Raw genomic sequence first — 11232 nt, 5'->3', positions numbered from 1 at the left:
AATGCGAGACGTGGTGAGCTTGTAGATCTGCTATTTATTCCCCCCAGAATAAGCATGCTGGGGTTCAAGTGGTTAAGTCATTGTTAAGTGGTCAGATGGGTGGGCCGCATTTTCAGAGCATGTTTATTTTAATGATTGATTAATCAATCGATTGTTCTGGCTTGGATCAATGGAATATAAACATAGTATAATTTAAGTTCCTATTTATCGATATCCCCATGAAAATGATTTAAGACCTGGAACGCATCTGTGTCACTTTAGATTTCTTTGGCTATTCAAAAATAGCAGATATACAAGCTCATAGCGCGGCACCGAGTGCCGCGCTATGAGCTTGTAGATCTGCTATTTTAGAAAAATCTTGAAAAAACATTTTTTGGATTTTTTTTCCAAAAACTGTTAGGATTTAGAATATTTTTAAGAATCGCCTCAGGTCTTAATGGGTTAAAGGGAAAAAAATACCATACCAATATTTTGTTTTTACATACATTATTTTGGGGCCCGCTTATCCTCATGGCCCTCAAGGTTGGGAATCGCTGATCTGAATCTTTACAATGAGGCAGGCAGTATTCAACCATTACAATGAATGAGACGATGCAGTTACAGTACATGTGCAGCACCAGGCTGTATACTAATATGCAGGGTTCCTCGGGGCACTGGGGAGATCCACGCCTCTGCTTCAGATATACCCCCCCCCCCCCACAGACTGTCTGTATGTTTTTTTAATATATATATATATATTCATGTTTGATAATTTTACAATTTAACAATTTAATACAAATAATTATGTTAAACAACATTAACCCTGACATTGAACGAAATTGTCTCCTCCCCCCAAGTCAACAAAATAACAGATCTATAAGCTTGAAATATCAAATCTACAAGCTATATGAGCTTGTGGATTTGATATTTTCACCATTTGTCATAATGAAGAAGTATTTAAGTGGTTCATGAAATGGAACCCTGTGTAAATGTATACAGCTTTGATGTTGCACATGATCGGTGTGCCATATAGCAGGTTTACTTTCCTATGTGCCATTTGTAATTCTTTTTGTTTTTGTTTTTGTTTATAAGAAACATGGAAGTAATTATTATGCGGTAATTTTCAGATGAATTTCTGTGTCTTTGAAAACGTGAAGGACGCGATCGGTGGACTGGATGACAGAAAAGGTCTAATCAATTAGAATCCCAATCTTCTAGTGCCGTGGTTCTCAACGTGGGTCCTGTGGGGACCCCCAGGGGTCCTCGAGGATCTGTAACTCCTAGAGTGTACAAGTGGAACCAAATGGATCAAAATATGCAGTTCACGATTAACTGGGCGTCCTTGAAGTAAAAAAAGTGTGAAAACTTTCTCAAACCTTTTCATGTCAAGGACCCCCCAAATGAACTTGTATTTGGCAGCAGACCCCCATCTGAAAATATTTTGTGCCAGGGACATTTTGGTGAAAATGTTTTAAAAATATTCAAAATTCTTCCAAGATTTCTTTTTTTTTCATAGACAATCTTTCAAATAGCCAACGTATTTATGGTAAAAGAAGTGGTTAAACCCAGTGGTGGAAAAAGTACTCAAATTCTTTACTTAAGTAAAAGTACCAATACTGCAATATAAAAATACTCTGTTACAAGTAAAAGTCCAGAATTAAAAATTTACTTGAGTAAAAGTACAAAAGTATTGGCATCAAAATGTACTTAAAGTACCAAAAGTAAAAGTACTAAATATTTGAAAATAGCCGATCTACAAGCTCACAACGCGTCGCGATGCGACGCGTTGTGAGCTTGTAGATCTGCTATTTTCAAATAGCCTAGGTACAAAATAGGTTTAAAGTGGTTAATGTAGGTTTCATTATATCATAGTTTATATCTGAAAAGTAACTAGTAACTAAAGTTTTCAAGTAAATGTAGTGGAGTAAAAGTACAATGTTTGCCTCTGAGATGTAGTGGAGTAGAAGTAAAAGTATTGGAAATTGGAAATACTCAAGTAAAGTACAAATACCTCAAAATTGTACTTAAGTACAGTACTTGAGTAAATGTACTTAGTTACTTTCCACCACTGAACTGGGCGTCCTTGAAGTAAAAAAAAGTGTGAAAACGTTCTCAAACCTTTTCATGTCAAGGACCCCCCAAATGAACATGTATTTGGCAGCAGACCCCCATCTGAAAATGTTTAAAAAATATTCAATATTCAAAAGATTTCTTTTTTTTTCGTAGACAATCTTTCAAATAGCCAACGTATTTATGGTAAAAGAAGTGGTTAAACCCTGGGACCCCCTCAAAGACCCCTGGGGGTCCCCGGACCCCACTTTGAGAACCAGTGTTCTAGAGTGATAACGAACGTACTATGTAAATGAGTGGGCTGATACTGTGTGCTAGCGAGGACCCCTCTTGAAGGCCAAGGTTTACAGGACAGGTGTGTGTGTGTGTGTGTGTGTGTGTGTGTGTGTGTGTGTGTGTGTGTGTGTGTGTGTGTGTGTGTGTGTGTGTGTGTGTGTGTGTGTGTGTGTGTGTGTGTGTGTGTGTGTGTGTGTGTGTGTGTGTGTGTGTGTGTGTGTGTGTGCGTGCGCGTATGACCGGAGGATATTATATGCATGCAAATGTACAATCCCTCTCCAGAAGGTCTTCCCAGTGCCATCGCTTCTCCTTTCTGACTAAAATGTTCAAACCACATACAAACCAGAATCGACCGTTTCTTGTCAACAATCCTCTGTTGACTGACTAACCTCCCCTACTGTCCTTTACTGTAATATCACAAGGAGCATGCAGACACAAAAAGCATGTTTTTGATATAACAGCTTGCCAAGTACGACATGCTTTTGTTTCGTACGTTTCCTCTGGACAGTGTGAAAAAGTCCTACACGACTAGAAAGGCTCATTGATCAATCCATGTCTTAAACTGCACACAGAAAAATAACGGTTCTCTATAAGATGGCGTGGTTCCACGAAGAGCCGTCGCCTACCAAAAGAACCGTTTTATTTAGGTTCCGTTTTATTCTCAAAGACCTAAACACGTGCAACGCAACGTTGTGAGCTTGTAGATCTGCTACAAAGAGATTTGGTTTAGAGGGAAACAAGGAGCGGACCAAGAATAGAGCTCTGGGAGACACCGGTCGGCGGTCAATGAAGAATATAAGGTTTAAAGTTCACAAACTTATTTTCTATCAATTACACACCCCATGAAGGTGTGTAATTGATTGAAAATAAGTAAAAAAAATTGGGTGAACTACTCCTTTTAAGTGGTTCAAGGTTCTTCCTAGGTCTGATAGTTTTTTTTCTGTAACCAAAAATGGTTCTTCTCTATGGCATCACTCTGAAGAACCAGTTTCGGTTCCAGTTGGCACCTTTATTTTTCTGTGTGCGCTTGTAGTTCAGAACCATATCATTTGATACTGTGTATTTCTATTGGATGGATGCATGTCTCTCCTGTGTGTGTATCAAGAGCCTATGTTTACCTTCACCCGACCATGTTTTTAAGTCACTGTCGAAAGGGTTGATCCATTTTGTACTATTTCTTATAAGAAGTCGGTGTACTTCTGTACATGTAAAATATGAGGAAATAAACGCTGCATGCAGCCAGATATATTGAATAAAAATGTCTCTTCATTTAACCTCATACTGTATTTAATTATCAACTGCTTGAATATGCATAAGACATTAATATGTACATTTCACATGAAGATACAAACATTCATTCATTTTTTAAAACAATGTTATTGTTTAATATTGTCATTTCTAATAATCTAACCAAGGGTGCTTTAGTCACCAACACTTTAAATTTGCGTGAATGTAGTATGCATCTCACATACTATTTAGTAGCTAGTAGCTACTAAGCTTTCAGACAAACTAAAAAGTAATTTAGCATACTAAATAAGTTAGTATGTGATTTCAGCCGCAGCCTATAAAGTTGCCTGAACTTAGTAGGATGGTGGAAGAAGTACTCCCATTTTTTACTTAAGTAAAAGTATTCATACTACAATGTAGAAATGCTCTATAATTATTTTTACATTACACAATTTACTTGAGTAAAAGTACAAAAAGTAAAAGTATTCATTTCACAAGTTTTCCAAATGTATCAAAATCTTTTGAAAATACCTACAATCTGACAACACGTCGCAAAGTATAAGGGCTGAAGTGGTTAATGTATGTTTTGTAATAATAATCAAAATCTATAAAGTAGGCTAACTGTTTGCAAAGTGATGATCCAGAAGGTGGACTTGAACCAGGGTTGTGTTTTAAGACACAACACCGCCTCATCTCCAGCACCACAGAGACTTATACTCGGATAAAATGACTCAGATAAAATGTGTGACAGCTACTCACTTAGCCTGGTTAGGATTTGGATGTGAAAATGTTCAAAAACAGCCAAAGACAAAGTATATATATATAAGGCTGAAGTGGTTAATGAAGTGTAATTTATGTTTTCAAATAATTGTAGTGGAGTAAAATCACAATATTTGCCTCTGAGATGTACTGGGTAAAAGTATGGAAATACTCCAGTACAGTAAAAAATGTATCTCAAAATTGTACTTTTGGTTACAATACAGGCTACAGTATGAGTAAATGTATTTAAACACTTAAACCCCAGCATCCGTATTGTGGGGAAAGCTTTCGCAGAAAATAGTAGATCGACAAGCTCACAACGGTTGCAACGCGTTTGCAGCGAAAGCTTTCCCCACATTAAAGAAGTAGTTCACCCAAAAAATTACTTGTTTTCTATCAATTACACATACCATGAAGCATTGAATTCATTGAAATCTTTTTGTTTTTGTCGCATTCCTAAGCCAATAATTTGATGACCGGTGGAAAGATGCTGATGTATCCGGTAGGAGACTCAAAGACTCTCTACCGGAGAGACCGCCGGTCATCAAATTATTGGCATAGGAATGCAACAGAAACAAAAAAATCTCCATTAATGCAATGCTTCATGGAGTGTGTAATTGATAGAAAATAAGTAATTTTTTGGGTGAACTACTCCTTTAACAGAAAACAGAAAACAGAAAATACACTAGTATAGAGCCCTGAGGGACAACCATATATAGGGTTTAAGTGGTTATAAGTAGGCCTACACTAGTATGAGTAAATGTAGGGTACCAGTTAATTTCCACCACTGTCTAAAAAAAAGCCATCCAAATGTCCAGATGGCATTTTTTAGACAGGGCCTCTAGGGCCTCCAGATCCCTGGTCCCTGGTGCTTGTAGTGCTGCTTGTTTAGGTGCGTTTGCTTCCATCTGTGTCTGGTCCAGCGGCCGTGGTTGTGGACCACCTCATGCAGGAGGTCGAGGTCGTGGTTGTGGACCACCTCATGCAGGAGGCCGTGGTTGTGGACCACCTCATGCAGGAGGCCGTGGTTGTGGACCACCTCATGCAGGAGGCCGTGGTTGTGGACCACCTCATGCAGGAGGCCGTGGTTGTGGACCACCTCATGCAGGAGGCCGTGGTTGTGGACCACCTCATGCAGGAGGCCGTGGTTGTGGACCACCTCATGCAGGAGGTCGAGGTCGTGGTTGTGGACCACCTCATGCAGAAGGTCGATGGAAGCATGCTCGTTGTCCACAAGCAGACTATCATCGCCCGGGGAGACGCCACCAGAGGGCGCCGTTGAGCTGAAACTCCCCTGGTCTGCACTCTGCCTGCTGCTGCCCAGTGACAGTCCCATCTGCTCCTGCTCCTGTTCATAGGACTGTCATCACCATTGATTGATTGAATACTTTATTAACGAGATTGTTAACGGTGCAAGTTGTACAGTCAAAGGTTATGCTAAAGGGTAACACAAAAAGCCCCAGGAGGCTTGTTTCCATTGTGGTCCATTGTACTCAACTCATCAGTAATACAATACAATACAATACAATACAATACAATACAATAGCCTACAATGTAGGCTATTGTATTGTATTGTATGCTAATGACTTTTCTACCAATATGCGCATATTGCATATTGGTAGAAAACTCTGTATCAAAAGGTATATTTACAGAGAAAGGAGGGGTAGGGTGGGGGAAATAGGATGCTACTACCAAGGTGTTCAAGGAATTAAACTATGCTCAATTTACATTTTATCATGACATTTTAGTTGACGATTAATTGTCGCACAAATAATTGCGATTAGTGATTTATTTGTGTTTTTGGCATTGAACGTTGGAACATATAAATATGATTACATTTCTGTTTCTTTTTAGGCTTTGTAAACCTAATTATAAGTGTACTACGGCCAAAATAGGCCATTTCATTATTTCATCCATTAAGAAATGCGACAAAATAAATAAATAAATAGCGTGTGTAAATAGCCAATATAGTAGCATTGTGAGGCGTTGTGAGGTTGTAGATTGGTTATTTCCACTATTTCCACTATTATATTTGACAATTATGTAAAAATAATTGCGATTATTCAAAAAAAAAAATGTGATCAAGCGATTATGTAATAATTTGTGACAGCATGCAGGCTTACCTGTTCATTCACTAATTCTCCTTGGTCAGACTCATGGTTTGCAAACCCTTCAGTGATTTCAGCGGCTCCTTCCAGTGTGACCTCAGCAGCACCGCTGTCACGTTCCTCCTCTTCATTCAAGCTGGTCTGGCTCTCATCGTGGCCACTCTGCACTTCACTGGACAAGGAAAGAGGTGGACTCAGGTCGGGTGACCTAGGGTTTAGGTCCTCGTCACTCAGTTTTGAACCGTCATCTTCTACGGCCGCAATTTCCTCTCGACGCTCTGTGTCAGAGGTGTCCGTGCGTGACTGAGACGACTGTCTCCATTCTCTGGGAAGTTCATTCGTCTCTGGTGGAACCATGCTTTGGCCTGGAGCAGCAGATTCTGGAACGCGGGTGTCCTCGACCACGTCTGCTCTGTCTGTCTCTGGTATGATCTCACTTGCGGACGATGATTCCGGAGCACCGACTCCACTGCGCTGCGAAGATGTGTCGCCGGAAATCACATCTCTTGTACACACAACCTGCTCCGTTTCACCTTCAAACTCCTCATTTTCCAAATGCTGGGCTTGGCCTCTGAGCTCTGCTTGTTGTAGTGGAAGGTTAGGTATGTGAACAGTGAAGATATTAAGCCCTTCCTGCTGGTCCGTAGTGCTGCATCTGGCTTGCCATTGAACTGAGGTGGGCGGCCAGGTGGAGACCCTCGCCATGACCTTACCCATCTGTAGCTGACGACCCGCTGCACTATCATGCTGACCTTTGACGGGGTCGATGTTTGGTTTGGAGGGGTCGGTGCCGATGCTGAGGTACGGCACTGTGTCTGTGTTTACAGACACACAGGGAATGGCTTTGGCGTCATCTTCCCATCTTACGGCGCCAATGTCATCTTTCTCACAATTCTGAATCGCTTCGTTTGTGAATTCAGCATTTTCTGTTTGCCTTATTCCAACCTCTCCGGCCTCCATTCCCGGCTTTCCGTTCCCTTCAGCTGTGTTCTCTGTGTTCTCCGAGGGTCCCTCTGTTTTAGCCTCTACGGTGAGGTGGTCTTTTACTGCGGTACAAGTAGGGGACTTCAGGAGTACAGCGTTGGCTGACTTTGCTCTGGCTCCAGTAACGGGAGTCCTCCAAGCTATCTCTGAGTTCCAACGCGTGGGGTCGTACAGGTCCTTCCTCTCAGGGTCTGCTGGAGTTTTCGGATGCTTGGCTCCGTTGTCTTCATCGACATTCTCTTTGTCTTCTTCACTCAAAGGTCCAGGCTTCACGCTTTTCCTCTTGCGCTTCGTCCTGTACAGCACTCCCAGAAAACATGTCCCACACAGCAGCACACTCAAGGCCACTGTAAAGGAGGAAATGGTGAACAATTAACTGATATGATAAACTGTACAGTGATTATGATTTTCATTCAGTTACTGCCTATTGGTTGCCGAGCATTTTAAGTCAGGGGTTCCCAAACAATGGGTCGGGATCCATTTTTGGGTCACACAACCATGTTTATGTGTCACAACTAAAATATATATAATATATTCAATACAATTTTAATTTATTTCTAAAAAAAACAAATTAATGTTTAATGTTTCAAAAGAATTTCCGACATAAAATAATATATAGAATATAAACATGCTTAAAAAACATTTTAAGAAATAGTGAAAGAGACACCAAATGTATCTTTTGGGTCTCGAGCTGAAAAAGGGTTGGGAACCACTGTTTTAAAGTAACATCAGATTGAGTATATAAATCAAAAATAATACCAATGACTCCAACGAGTGCGGGCACTGTGATGGACTTTCCTGTGGGCTTAAGTTGAAGGGTGAACATTTCTGTAGGCTTAGGTTGAAGGGTCATCTCTGGTGTTGTTGTTGTTGTTACTGTTGTGGAAGTCCCACATGCTGATATGTTCCACACAGGCTGACCCAGCAGGGAGGCAGGACTCATGCAGGTCACCTCCATCTCCCTCTCCAGCAGAGATCTGCTCTGAAGATCTGAGGGAAGGAGAAACTGACTCTACCTGTCACTTTTCATCTACCGTTAGGGTTGGGATCCTGTCGGATTTTAACAGTTCCCTTTAACGATTCGTATAGAGGGTTCCAAATGGACCCTTACAGGTCTGTAACTCTGAGAGTGTACAAATAGAACCAAATGGGTCTATTCTTACGGGTCCATTTGGTTCCATTTGTACACTCTCAGAGTTATGGGCGTCCTTGAAATTAAAACGTTTGAGAACCACTGGTATTGTAATTGTATAGCAGACGTCAAGTCCACATACTGTACCAGCTCTGACAGTGTGATAAATCGGTTCCGGAAACGGTTCCGAAATGTAATGGAACCGATTCCAGTTCCTCAATGTTAGATCCGGTTCCGGATCTCAATCCTAACTACAGTATGTCTTCATTCACTATCCCTCATGCCCTCTTAACCACATTCATTCATTCATTCATTTGTTTATTTGGACAGGACAATGCATATTAATGAACGTCAAGACGTAAATACACCGGATTTAGCAAAGATGCTAGTTTTCATCCGCAGTCCTCACCTGAACCCACATGAACCCTATCAGCCCTATTCTGGGGGTGAACATTTGCAGGGTAATTTGCATTTGTACTGTAAGTATAGTGTTTAAGTGGTTAAACAACATGAATGTAACAATAACAGATCTACAGCTTGTCACGCTGTGAGTTTGTAGGTCTATTTTTGCCAAATGTTCACCTATTATAACATACCCAGAATAGGGAAAGCTGGGGTTCATTCATGTGGTATAAAAACCCAAGACACAGACCTTTGAGGAAGTCAACAAAGTCCTCCACTCCACAGGAGCAGCTCCATGGATTTCCGTCTAGCCTCATCCTGGTAGAGCCGAGAGGCCTGAACACCTCCGGATCGACCCGACTCAGTCTGTTCCCAGACAGGTCCAGATGAGCCAGGCTGCTCTGGAGGAGGAAACTACCGGCATCGACAGCCCTGATCCGGTTCTTAGCCAGGTTCAGAAGAGTAAGACCGGTGAACCCGCCGAGCGTGGACCCGTCCAGAACCTCGACGCGGTTTTCCACCAGGCTAAGGGCTTTGAGGACGGCCGGTCGGTCAAACCAGGCCGGGTTGACCCGGGCGAGGCCGTTCTGGTCTAAGGTGAGGTTCTGGAGCTTCCGAAAGGAGCCCAGCGCCCCCGCGGCGATCCCGGTGACGTTGGCTCCGTTGATGGTGAGCCTGGTGATGGAGGCCAGGTGGTCGCTGTGGAATGCGGTGGAGTTGATCTCGCCGACGTCCTTCAGAATCATCACCAAGGACAAATAACCTGCGCTGAAAGCTATGAGTGCAGAGATACAGGATACAATAGAGGCCAGTGCAAACATTATACTTTTTGCTTTGTACCAATATAAGTCATATAAAACAAAAGGTTTGTATTGAACGTGTACCGGTGCTTATCTCTTAACCACACGTAACCACAAAACCAATTCTGCCCTACAAAGCCAACGTGCAGTAACTGCGCAAATAATTGTACTGATAAAAGAGTTTAAAAGCACAGCCAAATGGGTTATCGGCATATAAGTGATATTACACACATTGTATATCTGTTCTTGAGGTAATTGTTTATCCCCCAAAATCCCAAAGGCTCTTTGGCTTCGTAGGGCAGTAGGCTATTGTATGTACTAAATTATTTTGGAAATAGACGATCTACAAGCTCTCTGTGAGCTTGTAGAGCTACTATTTAAGCCCCCTTTTTTCCATGAATGACCTGCCCAAAATTGGGTGGGATCCCAGGGTTAAAGAGGTTAATCAAAGAAATGATTTTAACAAAACAAAAGTCTTACTTGATGGAACCTCCTGACAGATCATTGTGATGCCATCTAATGTACAAGTACGGCCCAAGTCCCAAACTACACATACCAGCACCAAAGCAAGGCCAGGGACACAAACTGTAGAGATAAAGAGGATTAACATGAGATTTCTCGATATTAAATCTTTGCTTCTTTTTTATTACTATTTAGCTGAGAAAAAAACTGCGACAAAACTTACCTTTCATGATAGACTGTGTCTGCTCTGGAGCAGGATCTAATAAGTCAGATAAAAAAAAATCTCTGGACTGGGCTATCTGTACCACGTCTAGAGAGACATGCTGTAGATCAATGAACCTGCAAGTTGACTGTAAACGGTATGTTGCCATGACATGGCTTCAGTTTACCATGGTTATTATGACCACAGGCGTTAAAGCCACTGTTTCTCAACATCGGGTCTGGGGACTGAGTTGGTCGAACGACCACCAGCGGTCCAAATGGACAAACGCGGCCGCGGGTCTGTAACTCTGAGTGTACAAAATGGACCGAATGGACGCCGACTGGTCCATTTGTACACTCTTAAAGAGTAAAATGAACACAGATGATTTTACAGTTTAGATTGGGGCCCCAGAGAGAGAAACTTGTATCAAATGGGGGTCTGTGGTCTAATGCATATCAAACTGGGGGTCCTTCAAATTAAACAGGTTCTCAACCTTTCTCACTGAATTAAACTATACTGGAACCCCATCTACTCTGTGAAATCCTCAGAGTTGATTGAAGGGTCCCTGGTGGTCCCGGGACCGCACATTGACCACCAGTGCGTTAAGGCATGACCCCTGCTGTTACAGTTGGTTTGAGAGGAGGGCAGTTAGCTCTGAGGGAGGCCTGAAGTCACCCAATTGCAACTCCGATGTCCAACTATACATTTTTCATCAGCCCTTAGAGAGAAGGTGTGAGCAAGCAGTGGTGGAAAAAGTACTCAAATTCTGTACTTAAGTAAAAGTACCAATACTGCAATATAAAAATCCAAAATTTAAAATTTACTTGAGTA

Source organism: Gymnoscopelus braueri (assembly GCF_963280865.1).
Source record: "Gymnoscopelus braueri genome assembly, chromosome: 7".
In the NCBI taxonomy this organism is placed as follows: Eukaryota; Metazoa; Chordata; class Actinopteri; order Myctophiformes; family Myctophidae; genus Gymnoscopelus; species Gymnoscopelus braueri.
This window is presented reverse-complemented; position numbering follows the sequence as displayed.